Genomic DNA, 23,177 nt, shown 5'->3' on the forward strand with positions numbered 1-23,177 from the left:
CATCCAAGTCTTATTTGTTCTATAGCTAGAAGATTGTATCGCTTTATCCACTTCATTTATTTCATCTATCTGCCGACTCTCTTCCCCTCTGGCAATCATCAGTTTGTGCTCTGTATCTGGAAGTCTGTTTCTGTTTTGTTTTGTTTTGTTTTGTTTGTTTTGTTTTGTTTTGTTTTCAATTCCATATAAAATGTTCATATGGTATTTTCCTTATCTGTCTTACTTGTTTCACTTCCTGTGATACCCTTTAGGTCCGTCCCTGTTGTCACACATGGCAAGCTCTTACTCTTTTTATGGCTGAATAACATTCCACTGTATATATACAATATCTTCTTTATCCATTGAGCTATCAATGGACATTTAGGTTGCTGCCACATCGAAACAATTGTAAATAACATTGCAATGGACATAGGGTCTTTTCAAGTTAGTATTTTTATTTTCTTTGGTTAAATACCTAGAAGTGGAACTTCTGGATCATAGGGCAGTTCTATTTTTAATTTTTTGAGGTACCTCCACACTGTTTTGCATAATGGCTGCACCAATTTACATTCCCTTCAGTAGTGTCCAAGGGCTCCCCATTCTCTATATCCTTGCAAACACCTGTTATTTCTTATCTTTTTTGATAATAGCCATTCTGACAGGTGTGAGGTGATATCTTATTGTAGTTTTGATTTGCATTTCCCTGATAATTAGTTAGTATCTTTTAATGTGTCTGTTGGCCATTTGTATGTCTTCTTTGAAAAAAATGTCTTCATTTCTTCTGCCCATTTTTAATTTGGTTATTTTTTGGTTTTTGGTGCTGAGTTGTATAAATTCTTTTAGATAAATATTTTGGATATTAACTCCTTATAAGATATATTGTTTGCAAATCTTTTCCCATTTGGTGGGTTGTCTTTTTGCTTTGTTGGTGGTTTACTTTGCTGTAGAAAACCGTTTTTATTTAGGTGCAGTCCCAATGGGTTAATATTGCTTTTGTTCCTCTTGCCACAGGGTAGCTGTTTTAAGTTAGTGTGGTTAGGTAAGTCTTACTGAGGCAAAGAGGATAAAATGACAGCAAAAGTCTAGATACACAAAGATTAGTAGGAGGAAGAATATTCTAGACACAAGGATGGATTCTTGTTCTGGAATTTAAATACACTAGAATTAAGCAAGCAGAGGATGTTTGGAAGAGAAGGTAAAGACATGTTAGGTATGAGTACATGGATTTGCTTGGTAGGAAGTTGGATATGTATCTGGCTATATGATAAGATTAGATCAATGGAAATAAATTTGGGAATAAATACATTTAAAGGACATTTGAAGTTATGATTGTGGTTGAGAAAGGGATAAAGTAACACATTCCCAAGAAGACCCTAACTTATACAAATGCCAAAGGAGTTGAGAGAAGGTTTGCTAAGACCCAGGGTGGCATAGTTCTCCAGTGATAAGGGGCAGAGTACTGCCTCTACAATAGGGATTAAGTAAAGGTCAATAGACACACAAATATTAAAGTAGTAGGAAGGGAAATTGAGGAAGATGTAACCTAGATCTTATTTTGATTGTACTTGGAATGGGGACTTTAAAGCAGAGTGGTAAAAGTTTATGGAATCTACCATAAGGAGCAAATAAGAGAACTTACTGAGTACAAATAAAAATGTGCCAAGCAGCATAGAATACTCTGCTGAAAGTAGACTACCCTATTATGTTCCTTCTGCCACTTACCAGATTTATAATACAGAAACACAAATTTCAGAATTGTAAGTTTTCAGACCATTTATGATAGACTAAGTATGATCTTTTTAATATGTTTGTTTGCTTTTGTGTTTGTTTAGAGAGGAGTGGAGGAACAGAGAAAGAGAGAGAGAGAGAGATTGATTCCCAAGCAGGCTCCTCGCTGTCAGCACAGAGCCTGACACAGGGTTAGATCACACGAACCATGGGATCATGACCTGAGCTGCAATCAGGAGTTGGATGCTTAGCCAACTGAGCCACCCAGGCACACTTAAGTATGACCTTTAAATAAAAAATTACTTGCCGTAAATTTTATTTTCATTTACTCCTCCTTACCTTATTACTACATTCCTGTATACATTTGGTTTGCTAGCAGCAAATGGTTTATGAAATAAAAGTTGCAACTGTTCAGAAATTTTATATTTTCCTATTCCTGATTCTCCCCAAATTGTATGGATACAGAGGAAAAATTTTGTGTAGAAGCATAGGAGTTTTTCAACCCTCACTGTTTCAGGGCTCAACGTTAAAACATGCATTGAATAGTTTAGATTTTTGGAACTTAGAAATTTCAAAATAGTCCACATTTTAGGTCTCCTATAGGTATTTGAATTATCTTTTTACTTAGGTTTTGACAATTTGCTAACATATAGGAGGTGAAAAATGAAAAAAAAAAAAAAGGAAGAAGAAGAAGAATCTATTTCCTTTCTATGCTAAAGAGCTAGACTGTCCTGGACCTATAGCAGTTGCTTCTTGGATCCAGTCCTCAAACTGTTCTACTCCTGTCTTTGTAGCAGGAGTCTGACCTCCAAAGGCTTTTTGGTTCCAAGGCGTTCCTGTTCTGCTGATCCTCTTGCTGGTCTCAGACATTAGCAGGCATGGTGGGAAACTGGAGAGCAGTAGAAAGAAAACAGCTAGAGTATTTCTCTTTCTCTTTTCCAGTTGGTATCTTGGACAGGCTACTGACTTTCTTTTGTGACTCCAGATCCTCAGGACTGACCTTCATAGTTCCAGTTTTTGCTCCTGGATTCAAGCACTACCACTTCCTCTGTCTCTACTAGAAGGAAGGAGTAGCTCTCTGCTGCTGCTAATCACTTTGGGCCTCAGTGTCACCTGAATGGCTTCTCATTCTCTTCCATCATTTATCAAGTTCCTATATTGATTTCCTTTCCTTTTAAAGGCTCATAGAAGGTTGTGTTTTTTGCTTATACCTTTACTAACACAGTAAAATTAGGAGCTTACTCCAGGGCAAGAGATCCTGATATTTTAATTTATAATGGAATAGAATTCAATAATTATCTGAAGGGTTTTTTTTAACTGTGATGCAGAACAGAGAAAAATGCTTAAAATATCCTTTAGAAACCAAATCTTAATGGATTTTTTTAATGTTAAAATTCAAGTTAGATAGGTTGAACATGTTTGGGCTGCAAGGATCAGTACACAAAGAAAACATATTTATAAGTAAAACCAAACCCTTGGAACAAAAAATGCAATAAGAGAAAAAAGTATTTGGGAAAACAGGTTAGAAATAATAATGGGGCAGCAGAGAAAAAGGAAAAAAAAGTCCAAAAGACAGAAGGAAAAGTAGGAAACCAGAGGATCTGAAGAAAAGAAAAAGACAGTTTTTTTATGGAAGAACAGAGATGAAGCTGACACAGAACATGCCCACACGGATGCTGTCCCACTTCTTCTGGATCACCGGGCCTGCCTAGATTATCCAAGAAGCTTTTTAATTTCAGCTCATGACCAGCCCTTTCCTTCCCCTACCATCAACCTGCTAATGCTTTTCTAATAATTACCATTTTTGAAACTATTTTGGCTGTTAAAAATGTTTCTTTTTAATAAGCTGATTAAAAGAGGCTGCTTATTAGCATAAGCTCTTTGCCGTTCAGCCCTCTTCCTAATTAAAAGCACTCATCTGTGGAGACCTCGATTTTTCCCTTCTTTCTGTGATGAGTTTTTGGATATTTTTCATTGGAAATTTGCTTTATTTTACTTTTCTTTCTTTTGGTAGTTTTCTGCTCCTGTATTCCACAGAGATAGAAGCTACTGAACAAAATAACACAGGGGAGGCAATGTGCAGTATGAATATCTGAGAGAGTACTGAAGACACAGCTAATGCAGTTGAGTCTAAAGAGAAAGTCCTGCTTTTATGGTGGTTTTATAGTTGTGTCAAATGTCCAAGATCATGAGTTGTCAAAAGTGATTCGTAATGGTGAAGGGTGACGATTCCAAATCTGCTATTGTTTGCAAAAGGTTGTATCCCCAATATCAATAGATGTGCCCTTGGAAACATTGCTTCTTGCATAGTGATAGTGTTGAGAGTATATATTTGTAAGCTTCCTCATGATAACCCTAGAACATGGGGATATTCAATGGATGATCTTCACTGATTATGGATGCATCCACCCCTCAGACATGGTCCTTAAATATGTGATTCAGGAACGTGGAAAGTGATTAGACCCCAAATGGTGTGATTGGTGTCAGAACTTTATATATGTTTATGAGAAGAAGTTTTTAATATACAGAAAAGTGCATTTAAAAATCGCTTTCATAAAGAATAAATGAACAGAATGGGTGGTCTGTAAGAAACATGGAACAAAGGGAATGAAAGAGAAAAATGTGTATGTCTGCGAGTTGTTGAAGGAAGCAAACTTTCTGTATTAATGACATAGGATTTCTTGTTCACTTGGCATGGCATATTATTTAATGCTTACCACTGTTTGTTTTATTGACCCTCTTGAGAATGTGATGAAACGGTTGCCTTCTCATTCCCAAAAAGCAAACATTTGCATAAAATACACTCTTAGTTTTTTGCTATAGCTTGAGTTTCACAAATCCTTAAAGCCCAAGAGTCCATGTATATGAGTTAAGAATACTTGATGTAACTTTTGTAATTGGCGCTGCTAGCTATATAGGTCATTTTCCAGTTTGGCTTTACCCTATCTCATCCTCATCAAGTGAACTTCTAATTTCAAGTTTCGTTCTTCTATAGTGTTTTCTGTAGGGGAGAGATTGTGCCAACTGGATCTAGTAAAAATGTTTTCCTTCACTTGGCAGACATATTCATCAATAAAAATTAATAGCATAGCATTATTGCTTAAGACACATTGTTTTAAAACCTTGCTTTTGTGGATTGTCCCTCTGAATCTTTTTAACTTCTGTCTAAGTGACAATGTTTTCCTTTGATGCTCAAAAAGCAGCAGATCCAGGTCCAATGATGTAGTTTTCTCAATAAAAGCTTATAGAAGAACTTATGGAATTTTATGTGTTTTATGGAAACTCCAAGAGAAGTGGCCTCCATATATCTTATAAGTCGCATTCATGAGAAGTATTGTTTAGGCCAATCAAACATTCATATCATGAATATCTTCTTTGTAAAGGGAAGATTAAAGGATATTTGTTTTTGTAAAGCTTCATGACTTGTTCTCAGAATCACACTTCCTTATAATAGCCATTAATTACATAATTTGAGGATATTTTGTATAGTATGAAGATTTTGTAAAAACATGAAGAAATAATCCCATCAACTTAATTGATGTATATTAACACACTGATTCTAAAGTTTATATGAAGAAACAAATGGTCCTAGAATAGCCAATACACTATTGAAGGAGGAGAACAGATTTGGAGTACTGACACTGCTCATCTTCAAAACTTACTATGAAGCTACAGTAATCAAAACAATGTGATATTGGCAAAAGAATAGACAAATAGATCAATGGAACAGAGTGGAAGTAGACCCACATAAATAAAGTCAACTGATCTTTGAGGGACAAGTCAATACAATGAAAAAAGTCCTTACAACAAAAGTTGATGGATCAACTGGATATCCACATGCAAAAAAAAAAAACAAAAAAAAAAAAGAATCTATCTATAGACCTTACATCCTTCACAAAAATTAACTCAAAATGGATCATGGAACTAAGTGCAAAATGCAAACTATAAAACTCCTGGAAAATAATGTAGTAGAAAACCTAAATAGACTTGGGTATGATGATGCCTTTTTACTCAAACGACACAATCTATGAAAGAAATAATTGATAATTAAAATTTAAAACTTAAAAAATAATTAAAAACTTCTGCTTTGCCAAACATAATGCAAAGATACTTAGAAGATACGCCACATACTGGGAGAAAATATTTGCAAAAGGCACTTCTCATAAAGGACTTTTATCCTTCTATACAAAGAACTCTTAAAACCCAAGTGTAATAAAACAGAAAAACCAATTAAACAATGGGCCAAAGACCTTAATATATACTTCACCAAAGAAGATGTACAGTTGGCAAATAAATATATAAAAGATGCTCCATACCATAAGTCATCAGAGAAATTCAAATTAAAACAATGATATACCAATACACCCCTATTAGAATGGCCAAAGTCCAGAATGTGGACAACACCAAATGCTGCCATGGATGTGGAGTAACTTTTTGACAGTTTGGCACTTCCTTACAAAACTAAACATAAGATCTAGTTATTGCACTCTTTGATATTTTCCCAAAGGACTTGAAAACATTCCCACACAAAAACCCACACACAGATTTATAGCAACTTACTCCATAATTGTCACAATTTGGAAATGACCAAGAAAAGTGAATGGTTAAATAAACTGTGGTACATCCAGACAGTGTAATAATTTTCAGTGCTAAAAAGACTTTATCTATCAAGCCACAGAAAGACTTGAAGGAAACTTAAATTAACATTGCTAAGTGAAAGAAGCCAATCTGAGCAGGGTACATACTATATGATTCCAGCTATGACACTCTAGAAAAGGCAACACTATAAGGGCAATAAAAAAGACCAGTGGTTATCAGAGGACAATGGGGAAATGAATAGGCAGAGAACAGAAGATGTTTAGGGCAGTACAAATACTCTGTATGTTAATATAATAATGATGGATACATGTCATTATACATTTGTCCCAGACTATAGAAAGTATAACACCAAGCAAGGACTCTAAGGTAAAGTATGAACATTCAATGATTATAATATGTCACTGTCTATTCATCCTTGGTTAAAAAAAGTTCCATCCTAGTGGGTGATGTTGATAATGGAGGAGGCTATGCATTTGTGGGAGTGGGGATAGTATATAGGAAATCCATCTATTCTCTCCGTTTTGTTGTAAACCTAAAACTACTCTAAAACAGTAAGTCTCTAAAAATAAAGAATTATTTATCTAATACTAAATGGCTTATAAATGATGAAATGTATATACACTATGTTAAAAAAGTGAAAAAAAAGGAAAAAAAGCAATAGCAGTTAGATTATGTTCAATTGAGGGTAGAATTTACAGATGATAAACTTGTCAATACAAGAAAGCATGCAATGTAACCTAACTGATTAAATTTAACCTAGAGAAGGTGGACATGATGATCTTCAAATTCATGCATGACTAGCATAAGGAAGGAGTATAGTTATTCTTAATTAATCTAAGTGTCAGAACTAGGCTAGTGGGTATGAGGTAGAGAAGATGAGGTAAAAATATACTATATTAATATCAAGATGACTTAAAGCAAATAGATCCATCTAACAGAAGAATATTGGATCTTTTAAATCATGAGCTCTCAATCCCTGGAAGAGTTCAAGTACAGGTTAGATAACCACTCATCAGGAAGCCTGTTAAGTGTATTCTAAGAATTATATTTTTAAAATAATTCTAAATCTAAAATGTATGACTTTCATATAACTCTTACATACTTGTGTTCCACCACTAATTGGAAGGTCTATGTATGTATATATATATATATATATATATATATATACACACACACACACACACACATATATATATATATACACACATATATATACATATATATATAAAAATATGTATGTATACGCTTAGGTGCCTATGGATTGTTTTGCAAGTTAATTTATCTTCTCTGTTTCAATCATTTAAAAGTTTAAATCATTTTTATTTAGGTACTGTTAATTTATTCAATAAATTAAATAACATATTTCTTAATATAGTATTTTGTCTTAAATTTAATTAAGATTTTAAGAATAGAATTCCTGGCTTTCAATAGATCTTGATTTCACCAATCTTTTTTTTTTCTTTTTCTTTTTCTTTTTCTTTTTCTTTTTCTTTTTCTTTAAACATATGTTCTGGATCATGTATTCTAGGATTTGTGGGACTCAAGTTGTAATTCCAAGACTTAGTGAGCCAGAAAGTCACTTTAGTTTTCTATAGTTTAGCAAGTGAACTTTATCAAGACAGAGACATATGGCTGTGTGTGTGCATGTGTGTTTCCACTTGAACATTCATTTGGTAGTATATTGGGACCCCAAGTCATCCACTTTATTTTCCCAGTGGAGAACTATATATATATTTCACACTCCTGTGGTGAGGTCAGCAACCCTCACAAAAGAAGAGTTGGAATAGATTCCCTTTATTCTAGACTTAGACTATCACAGGTGACATAACACAAATGCAAGTCTACTTCTCATAGTTTCTAAAAGCAGAGCTATACTCAGCCACATAGGGAGACCTAAGTTGAATTCACTCTCACCTTGTGAATCATCAAAACTCTGTCAGTTGCGTTATAGCTATAGGATGTGGTGTTGATGATGCATGAGGTGAGGGGAAAAATAAAAGCACAAAACTCCATCTGGTTTTGAGGCTGCAGGCAGATGGGCTTAGCACTGCTACTTCTGAAAACAAAACAAAGGATAACCATGTCACATTTCATTTTTATATTGAGCACATTTTCCACTTAAGTCAGCAAATACCAGTACATAGGGACTGCGTTGAGACCAGGTTTATATTTTCTTTGCTAATTTTAGAGGACAGGCAGGTAGACTGGAATCTCATGGGCTGATTGTATTGGGCACAAGGAGGAAAGATGACTGATGTGACGTATAACTGATGATGAAACTGATATAACAACATAAGGAAGGGTCTCTACTACCATCCATTAAATATTGTTGTACAAAGGCATTAGACACAGTTATCTTTGTCCTCTTTCTCATTCCTTCCCTTCCTGGATAACTTGCATCTAAGCTGTGAGCCATGGAGCACCCCAGAAGATAGACTTAGAAAACATTGTCTGTTGGGGTGCCTGGGTGGCGCAGTCGGTTAAGCGTCCGACTTCAGCCAGGTCACGATCTCGCGGTCCGTGAGTTCGAGCCCCGCGTCAGGCTCTGGGCTGATGGCTCAGAGCCTGGAGCCTGTTTCCGATTCTGTGTCTCCCTCTCTCTCTGCCCCTCCCCCATTCATGCTCTGTCTCTCTCTGTCCCCAAAATAAATAAACGTTGAAAAAAAAAAAAAAAGAAAGAAAACATTGTCTGTTTAGCCAGGGACCCATATGTGAGTAGCTCCATGAAGCAGTCAGGACAAGTACAGATTTCCCTCAACTTGCAATGGGGTTACATACTGATAAACCCATCATAGGTTGAAAATATTTTTAAGTTGGAGATACATGTGTATGTCTAAGCTACTGAACATCATCACTTAGCCTACCCTATCTTAAATGTGCTCAGAACACTTCCATAACCAAACTATTGGGCAAAATCATATAAACAAAGCCTATTTTATGACAAATCGTTGAATATATCATGTAATTTATTGAATATTATAGTGAATATGAAAAACAGAATGGTTATAAGTGTATCTATTTGTTGTTCACACTCATAATCACCTGGCTAACTGGGAGCTGCAGCTCACTACTGTTGCCTAGCGTCAGAGAGTATCCTACCATATATCACTAACCCAGGGAAGGATCAAAATTCATTCTTGAAAGTATGGTTTTTAATCAATGTGTAATGCTTTTGTACTATCATAAAATAAAAAATTTGGAAGTCAGACCATCCTCTGTCAGGGCCCATCTGTGTTTAAGCAGATTCCAAACATTCAGGGATAGTAAAAAGTTCAGATTTTTTTTTTCAAAATTAGAGCTATTTTATGCTTCTGTTCTATCATCTTAACCATATTTCAAAAATGTCAGGTAAGATTAAAATCATGCTGCAATGATCAAAAGAGCTTGATTAGCTTTGTGAAGGTCAAAAAGATCATGTTGTTTAGTGAACTTTTGAGGGAACCAATCCCTTGGTAGAAGCGAACCAGGGACATCCTCGCTCCAGAAGACCTGTGATATCGTTCCCTTGTGGGGATCTCTTACTCAGGTGGTCATGATAAAGGCATCATTTCTCTAGAACAGAGCCTTTCAATGTGGGGCTCTTTTGCCCCCCAGGAAATAGTTGGTGATGTCTAGAGCCAATTTTGGTCCTTGCCTCTTGGTGGGGGAAGGGATGGATGCTAAGACATCTACTGAGTAGAAGCTCGAGATGCTGTTAATTATCCTATAATGTACAGAGCTGTCCTTCACAAGAAAGTATTATTCATTCTAAAATCTCAGTAGTGTCAAGGCTGAGAATCCCTGCTCAAGGTATCTATTTGGACTGGCCTTTAAATATCAGCCACCTGATAACTCTCTCTCTTCATCAGTTCTAAGACACACATGAGAACTTGGTCGAGTGTATTGTCGAATTATGTAGTGATAAAAGCATGAGCTTCAGAGTTTGAGGGTTTGAGTCCTTGTCAGTGAATTGTGTAACTTCTGGCCATTTACTCTCCTCTCTCAACCTCAGGGCTGACCGGTCTCTAAAGTTTCCTGTGAGGACTAAATGCCAGTGTATTTAGAAAATGATAGTGAAAATAAATAAATGAAGTGAATGGAAGTAGATATTCTATAATTACAATACCTCTTTATTGGGTCAGGAGACATGTATGATGCTCATGTACTTGGCACTATTCTAAGTGTTCCATTCCATACTTCATTGCCTTGTATAAATGGCAAAGCTTCTTGCTCTCCTTTTATTTTTCCTGCTTTGCTCACTTATCAACAATTATTAACATTGCCACCATAGAGGCTAAGCAAAAGAGGAGAGAAAACAAAGAGTAAAATTTACCAAACCACTACTGATTTGGTTGTTGCCTGTACTTTTCAGCACATTGAAAAATGAGTTACACATATAAAGAAAAAGGAATATAGTACTTACAGTATTTATATGTTGTTACTTATTCTGCTATAAGGCTCATCTTTGCTTGAGTCTTTGTGAGGAAGAGTGGAAAGTGGATTTAATAACATGTTAAGATAGGAGTAGGTCTTGTATTCCCACTAAATTTTATTCATATAGGCATGCTTTTGACGTTACCATCAAAAAGTAGTTTTAGCGTCCTCAGTTTTTACATTCCATTTTTGCAATGGCAAATATTATGTCTGAAAACAGATTTTTTAGATTGTAGGGGCATAGCATTTTTGGAGTAGGAAATGACCATGTGGATCATCTAGCACTGCTCTTTTGCTTTACAAATAAAGAATGTAAGGGCATGAAAAGACTCTAAGCACCTTGTAATAACATGCTCAAGTATAGAAAATTTTTTCTGAATAATTTTTTGAATTTATATATTGTTTTTCATTCAAATATCACAAGATAAAAAACTGTAAACAATTGACCTTTTGAAAATACTATAACATTAAGACAATGTGTGGGCTCAAACTAAGGATTTAAATAGCATTCAGTAGCTTGTTCAAACATAATCATGAATTTGCTGTTATTATATTATGAACTTATGGGATGCTTTTTATCTTACCAATTGCATAACTGGGTGCTATAAAAAAAAGCCATTACTTAATATTATGTGGTTTAACATTTCACAGGTGAAATCAAGATAAGCAAGATGAAAGTCAGGTTTGGGAGTGAGGCACACGGAGAAACATTTTTGTTTAGCATATAGTATTCTCTTCTTTTAGAGTTTAAATGAATCTCAAAATACAGATATTGGGAATAATAGAATTTAGCCTTTATAGTATACAGTAATGGGCTGGGAATGAATCATTTGCCCAACCTTCTGACTAGTATAACTTGAGTCATTTTTGTTTCATGTGTTAAAATAAAATGCACAGCAGATTTAAAATCAGAAATTAATAACATTCAAAAAACATAATTCTACACCAATAACATCTCTAGAAAAATAATAGTATTTTTTAGAAAAATGAAATGCAAAAAAAAGTAATGTTTCACTACAAAGCAAGCCTTCCTTTTTTCCAGTTACCAGTGAATCAGGCCCCACTTGTCTTGTCCTTAGTTTTTTGATGATAATTATTATAGAGTGGAGAAATAGAAGCAGTGTGCAGATACACTAATAATGTTGATAATGAAATGCACTACAACGTTTACTGAATAGCTATTATGTGCCTATTGGCATTTTCAGGTATGTTGACTCATATGTAAAAGAGTAGTGTTTGGAAGTGAGATCTAAAAGCTGGAAAGGAAGACTTATTTTAGTCTAAATTCTATTACAATATCTGGATTAAAATAATTCATACGGTGTTTATTCTTTAGTCCTTTATTTAATTTAAATGTAAAAACAATATTGAAGTCACAGTTACTATGGAGGTATACTACTGCCTACATAGTAAGGTCGCATCTTGGATTTACTCTGATCTCTTCAGAGAAAAGATGATTTTGTAATAAATATTCCAATAGCCTCATGAAATAACATATATAATGTACTTTTTAAAAGTTGGTGACACGCAGTAAATATTCAAATGTCATTTCCTTTTTCTTTACCAGTATAGAACATTACTGTTATATTATACAACAAAGATATGGAGACTGAGTTATTTAAGTCTTATGGAAAAATCGATCTCTCTCTTCTTTCTGTCTCTGTTTCTGAGTCCCTTTCTCTCTCTCTGTCTCTCTCTCTCTTCCTCATCCCCCCCCTTCACCTTCCACCTTTTCCTCCCTGTGCATTCATGCACATGCATGTATGATTTTTAAAGTTAATAAGGTCATACTTTGGCAGGAAAACAAATATTTGAACGTTGGTCTATTAAGCGGTCAGTCTGTTTTCTTTTACTATAATGGCATGTCCCACCACATGCCTCTTAGAATATTTGTATTGTGGAAATATAATTGTGTTACACACACACACACACACACATATGCATGGTCAAAAAGTTTTGTAGATACCAATTTAAAGCTTTTTTCCTAGGGACACCTGGGTGGTTCAGTAAGTTAAGCATCCAACTTCAGCTCAGGTCATCTGTAGCCTGCTTTGGATTCTGTGTCTCCCTTTCTCTCTGCCCTTCCCTTGCTACCACACACACTCTCTCTCTCAAGAATAAACATTTTTTAAAAATTACAAAAAAATAAAAATTAAAAAATAAAGCTTTTTTTTCTACAGGACATTTCAGATCCTTTAGTGTGTTTGCATAGACTTTGAATTTCCAAAAAGTGTATTAATCCAAACATTTCCCAAAGAACCCACATTTCCCATGAAACATTATTTTGGGATGTGTATTACACTTCAAAGTTGAAAGTGAGAGAAAAAAAATACTTTAAAAATAGCTGTTTCCATTTTACTATCAAGCAATCCAAGTACTCATGCCCTCAATTCAAGAGTAGAGAATTAAAACTTGGGATGTAGAAAAGTGATATATTTCACTTTTCAGAAGAGGCCTTGGTTTTGTTATCTTCCAGTTAACACAGAAGAAAATTTCTTTCTTTCCTAATAACCTACTCGATCAGGACTAATGCAGTCAGCTTTGATGGTAATTCTGTGGTTGAGTTTTAAACAAGAAATAATTTCCTTTTGAGGGAATGGGATGTCTTATTTAAATGAATGAATGAAGTCCTATAGGTGGCTACAATGTCCTTCACCATGTTTTGGTTTTGTTGTTGTCATTGTTGTCGTTGTTGTTGTTGTTGTTTTTGACAAGTTCCACCTTTTTATCTTATCAGGAAGCATTTGGTCATGTCATGAATTATTCTCTGTGTAAAGCCCTTTCAGTCTTTCCTCCTTCTCCTAACATGTCCTGAGAGAAGTCAAAATGAAAAATGAATGAGCCTATATTCTCCAATCCATGGGATCTGTAATCAGACCTGTAAAAACCTAAAAAAAAAAGCCCCTGTTCATCATACACAGCATAAGACTCAACTATCATAGGCCGTGTATGCACAGAGTATATACTGGTTTGTGTCCATTGCATCCAATGCCAAGATCTCTGATCTCACTGTATTTGTTTCTAAGAGCCAAGCCCTAAAGTATCCCAGCCAGGAGTTGTGCAGGTGCCAGCTGCCAGTCAGCAGTTCTTTGCTCAAACCAGATTGTAAGTCCAGCATTTCAAGTGGAGAGTCTACAAACAGTCAGCAGGAAAATTTTCTGCTGCTCACAGAGCATGTTGCTATGCCTTCTGGAACTAGGAGAGGAGAATCAAGTATACCATGTGACCATTGCAAATTGAAATCCAACATGGAATTCATAGAGACCACAATATATCAGTAATTCACCTTAAGCTAGTACTTTCTTATAATTTCTGTTCTGGCCCATTTTTCCCCACAACACTTCATTACTTCAAGGTCCATCTTTTCTTATCATAAATATAATCTAGTCCAAAATTTCTTAAGTAAAATGTGCCTGCACATTTTTTTTTCTTGCAAACTCTCAGATGTTCTAAATGGCAGTTTTCTTTTCTACAGGGTTCTAAGAACCTTGTAGCGTGGGGTAAATAAATGTCCTTTGCTTTCTAATTTCTTACTAATATAGCAAAAGGATGCTTCCAAATAGTACAGGCCTCTCCCTAGTTTGAGTAGTTCAGCAGGTGCTGTGAAGCCCATCTGACATCCATCACAAGACCAGCTGGTTTGTTTAACTCATCTTTCATTACACATATCTACTTTCTTGGTGATAAGAACTGTGCTCATCTGAGACTCAGGCCGTTCCTTGCTGAAAGAAGAAAGAAAGAAAGGAACAAAGAAAGAAAGAAAAGAAAGAAAGAAAAAGAAAGAAAGAAAGCAAAGGAAGGAAGGAAGATAGAGGAAGAAAGGAAGGAAGGAAAGAAGGAAGGAAGGAAGGGAGAAAGGAAGAGAAAGGGAGGAAAAGACAAGAGAAAAAAAAAAACAGCTTTCAAACCATCTTTTTCTCAAGCTAAGGTAGCTGGGGCTACGATTGATTTTTTTCACTTGGAAACTACAGATGCTCTACCAAGCATCTGGATAGCTTCTAAAGGACTGAATAGATTGTCAGTAGGCTTTCCATCTAGATACTCAATGGACCAAGTGAACATTTTTCTCTAAACATCTTCGGTTGAAGGGACTTTTACAAATTCCCTTTGCACAAATACAGATGGCTTCACTAAGAGAATATCAACTTCGTTCTTAAGTCTAAGGAATCTAATTTTACAATCTGTAACATCTGAGAACAGACGTTGGAAAAGTAAGTCATATGGTCAGGTTTACTACCAATGTCTTGGAAAGCTGTTACCTGGCGATGCTAGTGAAATGGCCCAAACATGGCATGACTGTGGAATCGGAGGACTATATTTAGTACTTACAAGAGACGATTTGAAGGCTCTCCAGCAGCTCTTCTTGTACTAATTTCAAAACTCATGTGGAGCGTTCTATGCATATATGTATCAATGTGCTTAGTTCATGCACCATGACTAGGGCCCTAACTTTTAAAGATGAACCATATAATGATTTTCATCTACAAACTGTGGGGATGTGTTTCTGGCTGATAATGTAAGGAAGGCATATCAGAAACTCAATGTTTAGAAGGGTAGAGGTTCAAGGTGTGACATCCATATAGAACACCAAGCAGAACCAAAGGAGTCTTTTACATATTGTTAGGATACAAAAACCTCCTAGGGTGCTTGAGAAATTCCACAGTTATTTACCTGCTGATGTGTTTTTCCTCTCTAGACTTACAACTGAGATATATAGCAATTATATGTTCTAAGGTGTGGTGAAATTTCTTTCTTCCTTAACTGTGTTCTTTTTATGTTTTTTTTTTTTTTTTTCATATTTTTCCTCCTTGGGTTCATTCTCTCCATGTAGTCACTACTGACTTCTCCAGACCAAAGTTCCCCTTCTCTGTATATAGACTTGCATTTCATTCAGAAGTGTCAGAGCCTGTAGACTTTAATAGTGCACACTCATAAGTAGTTTATGCAAGTTAGTGTTTGCTTTTTTTTCTAGTGTGTGTATCAGTTCTTGAAAGACAAGGGTTATGCTTTTCCCTGTTTATGCATCCCCTGTTCCAGGAGAGTGGAAGATACAGAACTTGTCTCTTACCAGGCCTATGCTTCAGAATGTAAAGGAGTCCCAGTTATTCACTCATGCTCTGCTCTAATCAGTGATTGAATTTGTCCGGACCTTGTCCTGTAAGAAGAACCAGACCTTTTCACTGCATCAAGTGTTAAAAAAAACAGGCATCAGATCTAATTAATAATAATATAAAAGTCAATTTCACAGCCCATTACTTCACCAGACCAATATGGGAAAATTGAGGGGGACTTAAACAAATATGGGCGTTCATATTTGTGGTCTTCAGAGTGACCCATCGTCACGTCCAGGAGAAGTGGAACTTCCTTGCATTCCCTCCCCAACTGATAGGTTTTTGGCTCCATTAACCCAGACTGTAATGCAAAGGAAAAAGAATCAGGAAAAAATTTCAAGCCCAACCTCCTCAGTTTGCTTCATTAATAAGGCTACAAACTCTTTGTCAGGTTCCTCCTCCCTTTACCCCTCCCTTTCTCTTTCCGTTTCGTTTAACTGAAGGCAATTCATCTCATTTTAATTAATTTTTACTTGAAGCATTATCACCCTGAGTATAAAGGCAAAAAGTTTTTTTTTTTTTAATTACAAAGCTAACGGCATTAATTACTAGTACAGTGAATGCATCGGCGCACGCAAGCCGAGTGGCTTCCAAGGAGCTGAGGCAGCAATTGGTGAACATCTCAACAGCTGGAAAAGGCTTAGTCACAAAGGAGAAACCTTTCTATGGTAACAATACGAAGGCTGTCTTCACACTGATTGAGCCACTGTTTAATTGAAGGTGACATAGCCAGCAGACTAGGGACAACACTATTGCATTACAGGGAAAAGGTTTTCATAGAGTCTCTCTGGACTTCCCACTAGGTCTACTGTCTGATAGAAAACTCAGAAACCAAACAGATTTTGAAATATATGAGAATGGCTGCAGTAGCATAGCACTTCAGTATGTGTGAATGTAATATCAAATGTATTGTCCCCCACCAATTTAGTTTTTGCCCTATTACTTAAGAAGCAGTCTCATGATGTGCTAAAAAGCTAAAACCCAATAACTAATCCATAGCTAGAGAGGACTGGCTAATAGGGAGTGTTTGTAAGATCAGAAGGTTTACATGTTAACCTGATAAAGATAAGCAAAAGTATTTTACCCACAAGCTTGAAAGACTCAATAAGTACATCAGAGCAGAGCCTTTTAAGTGTTTTTTTTCTCTTCATGCAATGTGTGCATTCTCTGTTTGTCAACCAAAATGTCATGAAGAAACATCTCTGCCACTTTGTAGACAGCTCATAGAACAAGTAGGGCCCTATTTCTGCCCCAACACTTCCTTAATTGGCTGCCAAAGGGTTATAGACTATTCTGAATGCATGCAGCTCAAAACTTTCCTCCCAGGCAATCTCTCCTTTGATTCCAGACATTTCTCCATGCTTATTTAAAATCTTGCCACCCCCCCCCCCACCACCACACCTTCATTTCCTTGTAAATCTGTTACCCTCTCTTTTTCTTTCTCCATTACATTTTTTAGTGAATACATTATAATACTTAAATATGGTTCTGAAAACCTACCTATACCACCTGTAAGATCTGAAATTATTTAGAGAAGAAGAGAATCTTGCCCAATAACTCCTAAAGTCTTTGAAGATCAGCTTTTACACCTTCCTTGGAAACTCTACCAAAGACATCACACCTCTCTTCCCTTTTAAGTTTTGCTGTCGTTTTCTCCAATACATAAAATTTCAAATAAATATAAAATAATACTTTTTATTCCAATTTAGGTTTTTGTTTTTTTAATTTTATTTTAAATTTAATTATTGAAAAAATTATATATTTATTAGCTTCCTTTTGTAGATGTAAAGTACTTCAACATGATTTTATATAAAATTATCACTTGTAGCCTTACCTGTGAACTCAACCACAAATTATAAATATGTTTCTATGGGAACGGTATGTGGCCAACTCTCAATGACTGAATTATAAATGAAATTTTGAAATGTGTGCTTTGTATACTGGCCATTGCTAGTAATTATTGGTAATCAGGAGTGTAACTCAGTGATATGTATATAGCAAATTTATTTCTAGCTAACAAAATTTAAAATAAGCAGGAATTTCCAGCTAATGTTACCTCTCTGGTGTTAACATAGATCTGAATTTAGATTTTATTTGTAACTACTCAGAATATGTTTTAACTTTTAGATTTTCTTTTGATTCCTTAAATAAGTAAATGATTATTGTGTTATTTGAGGATGTGAGAAAAAGGCAAATGTTTCTGCTGATTTTTCTCTGAATATCTTAATGTTGCAGAATAAGACTATGCCCCCTCCCAGAAAACACTTTCAAAAGATTTGATATCCTTTGTTTTTGAAATTTCTATAATAAAAGATTTCAAAACATAATTAAAATTTAGAGAAAATTAATTGCTGAATTTATTCACATTTTTATGAAACATGACGTTTATTTGGATTTAAATTTGTCAAATAGTTTTATTACTTTCTTAATCCAGATGGTTTCATTGATCCCGGGAGCAGCATGATGAAGCTGATACTCCCCAAGTGGTTCCTTCTCAGTTCTCATTTGAAAGAGTCTATAGGAAATACTAGATGAGCTATTGAATAGCTGCTTGCCCAAATGCCCCCAGCTTCCTTCATGAGTAGAGGAGGAATTAATGTTAATCTCCTTTTGAGAGGCTAGACTAGTTTTCTTATAGTACCTACATTTACTTTCCATGATATGTTTTCCTTATGACAGCATGTAGAATTGACCTCCCTTATTTTGCCACATTCTTTTCACACTTTACAAGAACAAAGCGGGGGTGCCTGGGTGGCTCATTGGTTAAGCTCCCAACTCTTGATTTCAGCTTAGGTCATGATCTCATAGTTTATGAGATCAAGCCTGCCATAGGGCTCTGTGCTGATAGTGTCGAACCTGCTTGGGATTCTCCCTCCCACTCTCTCTCTAGCGCTCATCCACTTATCCTCTCTCTCTCTCAAAATAAATAAATATTTTTAAAAAATAACAAAATGATCACCACTGTTGCCACAACAACATAGCAATACACATGAGAATCATAGTGATATTAATAGCTATCATTTAATTGAATGCTCACTCTTTATACTTACACTGTATTGCACTAATCAGTTTTCAGGCTCATTCAATCACCACCTTGGGTAGACAGCATCATTACCCTCATTTTACGTATAAGGAAAGTGAGGCTTGGAGAGCTCAGTACTTTGCTCAAACTGACATGATTAGTAGGGTGAAAACTTCATTCAAACAAGATCTGTCTGATTCCAGAACCTGAACTGTAAGTATTCTAGTGATAGTAATAATTAAAGTATAATTAGCATTGGTAACACTGATTCATCATCGGATAACATCACAGGATGCTTTTCTGAAGGGATGTCTTCTCTAGTACTTCACAACCTTTCCAAGAACAGTTTTGTTGAGTAGGAAGAACTATGCCCCATATGCAATAAAGAGGATTTTAAAAAGAGGTTTAAAAAAACAACAACAACCACATTTAGAGAAACCAGCAGGAATAATATTCTCACCCTTTTGAAGGTGAACTCTACTGAACTTGTGCATCCTATTATTTACATTTTGGAACTGGCTTATGTTACTTTTTTTCCAAAAATAAACAAACAAACAAAAATTAGCTTGTGCTTACTATGTACAAACATAACTACACTCATATATAATTAATTTGAATTAATAGAATGCAGGATGCTTTATGTACAGTCTCCTTTGAACCAGTGCCAACATGATTGAATTTTGGTAAGAGTTTAAAAAGCACAAGTATTGGGATGTTAGGCAAAATTTTGTTGTTGAAAGTTATGACCCTTTAAAATGTGAATCAACAGGGGTGCCTGGGTGGTTCAGTCGGCTAAGTGTCCAACTTCACCCTAGGTCATGATCTTGTAGTTCCTGAGTTCGAGCCCCACATCAGGCTCTGTGCTGACAGCTCAGAGCCTGTAGCTTGTTTCAGATTCTGTGTCTCCCTCTCTCTCTCTGCCCCTCCCCCATTCACACTCAGTCTCTCTCTGTCAAAAATAAGTAAACATGAAAACAAAATATGAATCAGCAGTTCCATTGTTCAATACTCAATAGATACAAAACAGGGTTATCTCTTACATATGTGTGTTGCCACCCATAAAATTCTCAAATAAGAAGGCAGAGGAAAGAAAAAAAGAAGAAAGGAGAGGCAAGATGATAAAACAAGAGAAATGAGAGGAGAGATAGGAAAAGAGAATAACATAACATAGCAAGCAGCTATTCAATAGCTCATCTTGCTATGGAAGGAAAATAGCTTGGGCCTTAAATACATATATCAGACATCAGTTAAGTAGGGTAAAGCTGGATTTTGAATATTTGCTATACTCATTCACTTAACACATGCTTATTAACCCTATGTAGTGTATTAACCCTATGTAGTGTATGTAGTCTATTAACCCTATTTGGTGTATCTGGTGCTGTGCTTGGCTTATGGTAATGAAAAAAATAGACGTGGAGCTTTGAACCAAGTAAGGAAAGTAAATTTCAATCCCCAAATGCTGTATCAATGCATATTCTGATCAGTGCTATGATGACAATATATCTGGTGGATGTGCCATAGATTGTGTGGTCACATAAGACCACTCCATGGAGTGGTTAAATTGAGACCACAAAGATGAGAAGACTCTACCTATGTGAAGAGCAGTGCAGGCGTAGATACATAGATTTACAAGCAGGTGTATAGGTTACACCTGAAGACGTTCATAATGTAAAGTAATTTCATGAATCCTGAACCACTGATTCTGTGATTATTTATTTGCCTCACTATGAAGGGGGATTGGTTTTAGACAAACTTGAAGCAGAACAGCAAACCCAAGTTTGCCAAATTCTCAAGGAGGATCCTTTTAATTCATTTGTAATAGCGATAGAAGTTATCAGGATAAAACATTGGTTGCATATTTCTCGAAAAAAAAAGTCCATGACTTAAATTTGTTACAGTATGGAAGGAGAAGGAAGGAATGGCTTCAGAAGACAAATCAGTGGTGGTATGTGAGATGGGATAGGGGATAGGGTGGGAGGGGGAATTTGTGGATCCTGAGTGCTCAGCACCCACTGCATAACGTTAGAAGAAGTAGTCTTCCTATTATAATAATACCAGCCATGCACTTTATTAAGCCCTCTGTGATATGTCTACATTACACACACTCAAGAGAGAGAACATTAAACCTTAGATAAAACCATCTAATATATAGTTCTGCAAGGATATGGGCTACGAAAGGGTGAAGAACGGCTGATACAAGAGGTCACTCTCTGTAGACAAGGGGTTGCCTGTTATGTAACTGAGTCCTTGAGTGATCAAAAGATATGTTCTGTTGGCTAGAGGATAGTGTCACTGAAAGATACTTATGAGAAAAGTTTCTGATGATAAAAATAACGCAAATGAACTGCTCTGTCCTTCTAGCCAAGATCAGTAACAAGACGAGAGAGAATCAAAGAATGCTAGAAAGGAAATTCATTTTCTGGGATCCACTTGTAGTAGAAGTGAAGTAAGTGGCAACTTGTCAAACTTTGATCTCATGCTTCTGGGTTAGACAATCAGCTCTTTTCAGAAGATGAGGAGACAGGCTATCATCTAAAGAGGGGACTTGACTGAAGCATGAGAATAATTCCAAGCTTTAGCACCTAATGTTCAGGAGGAGGGGGTTGGGGAGGTGTGTGGAGTTTTGTGGTGTTCCAGATAGCAGTTTATGAACTTTTGGGGGAGAATTAGAGATGGAATTCAGGAGAAACCTATTGATTGTTCAGTCGTTAAGTCAATGATTTTAACCTGACAAAATGAAAAAAAATTGAAGAGGTACCATGAAGAGCATTCAATTTTGTTTTGAAAGCTGGACAGCTAGATGCATAGAGCAGAGTTGTGAAAACATTAAATAATCCAGTCACACAGCATAGAAGAAAAAAATATGGAGATTAGAGCTTTTCTTTTAACATTGGAAGATGATTTGTAAAATTGAGTGTTTATTTTGGAGAGATGATTGTTATTTTAAAAAATTTTTTTTTTTCAATGTTTATTTATTTTTGGGACAGAGAGAGACAGAGCATGAATGGGGGAGGGGCAGAGAGAGAGGGAGACAAAGAATCGGAAACAGGCTCCAGGCTCCGAGCCATCAGCCCAGAGCCCGACGCGGGGCTCGAACTCACGGACCGCGAGATCGTGACCTGGCTGAAGTCGGACGCTTAACCGACTGCGCCACCCAGGCGCCCCGAGATGATTGTTATTTTAAAAAACTAAACATCATAATATAAGACAGTTTGAGGAACTCTTTTTTTTCCCAGCATTTTATTTATTGTTTTCAAAAACACAGTAAATAATAGAATAATATAATAAATGCTCAAATATTCAAAATCTAATATTCTCTAATTATTATCAATTTGTCACATCACCTATATTTGGATGATGTATTTAAAAGTCAGTTAAAGATCACATATACTTCACTACTAAATAATGAAGTTTTTAACCTCAACATCTGTCCCTGCATAACCTCAGTACCATTATTACACCTAACACAAATATCAGTAAGTGCTTTCTTTCTAAATACCGTCTATCTTAAGGTCTATGTTAGTTTTCTAGCGCTGCCATAACAAATTGCCATAAACTAGGTGGCTTAAGACAATAGAAATTTATTCTCTCACACTTCTGGAGACCAGAAGTCCAAAATCAAGATGTGGAGGGGATGCACTTCCTCTGATGGCTCTAAAGGAAAATTCTCCCTTGTGTCTTGCAGCTTCTGGTAGCTTGAGGAGTCCCTTGGCTTGTGGCAACTTAGCTCCAATCTGTCTATGCCTGCAGATGGTCTTCTCAACTGTGTGGTTTATTTATCTCTCTGTGTCATCTTCTTTTTTAATGTTTATTTATTTATTTTGAGAGAAAGAGAGCCCGCACACCTGTGCACAAGTGTGAGGGGGAGGGGCACAGAGAGAGGGAAAGAGAGTATCCCAAGTAGGCTCCATGCTGTCAACAGAGCCTGGTGTGGGGCTTGGACTCATGAACTGTGAGATCATGACCTGAGCCAAAACCAAGACTTGGGCGCTAACCAGCTCAGCCACCCAGGTGCCCATGTGTCTTGTATTTTAACAACATTAGGCACTGGATTTAGGGGCCATCCTAAATCAAGGATGATCTCATCTTGAGATTCTTAATTATATCTGCAAAGAACCTATTTCCATATAAAATCACATTCATAGATCCTGGGATTTAGGACTTGGACATATCTTTTTGGGAGCCATTAGTATATTCATTACACGTCCATATTCAAGTTTACCCTGAATATTTTCTAAAATACTCTTTATAGCTGATTTGTTCAAATTACTATCAAAGTCTATTCATTGTGCAAAGTATGTAAATTACAAGCTGAGAAAAATCTG

At 36.0% G+C, this 23,177-nt stretch overlaps 1 protein-coding gene and 1 pseudogene across 2 annotated transcripts in view; both read left to right on the top strand.

Moving 5' to 3' along the window:
* Positions 1–16,548, top strand: part of LOC125175073 (uncharacterized) — a 31,748-nt pseudogene extending 15,200 nt beyond the window's left edge.
* Positions 1–23,177, top strand: part of LSAMP (limbic system associated membrane protein) — a 665,273-nt gene that overhangs the window by 206,295 nt on the left and 435,801 nt on the right. The window lies entirely within an intron of this gene.

The sequence above is a fragment of the Prionailurus viverrinus genome, chromosome C2 (genome assembly GCF_022837055.1).
Source record: "Prionailurus viverrinus isolate Anna chromosome C2, UM_Priviv_1.0, whole genome shotgun sequence".
In the NCBI taxonomy this organism is placed as follows: domain Eukaryota; kingdom Metazoa; phylum Chordata; class Mammalia; order Carnivora; family Felidae; genus Prionailurus; species Prionailurus viverrinus.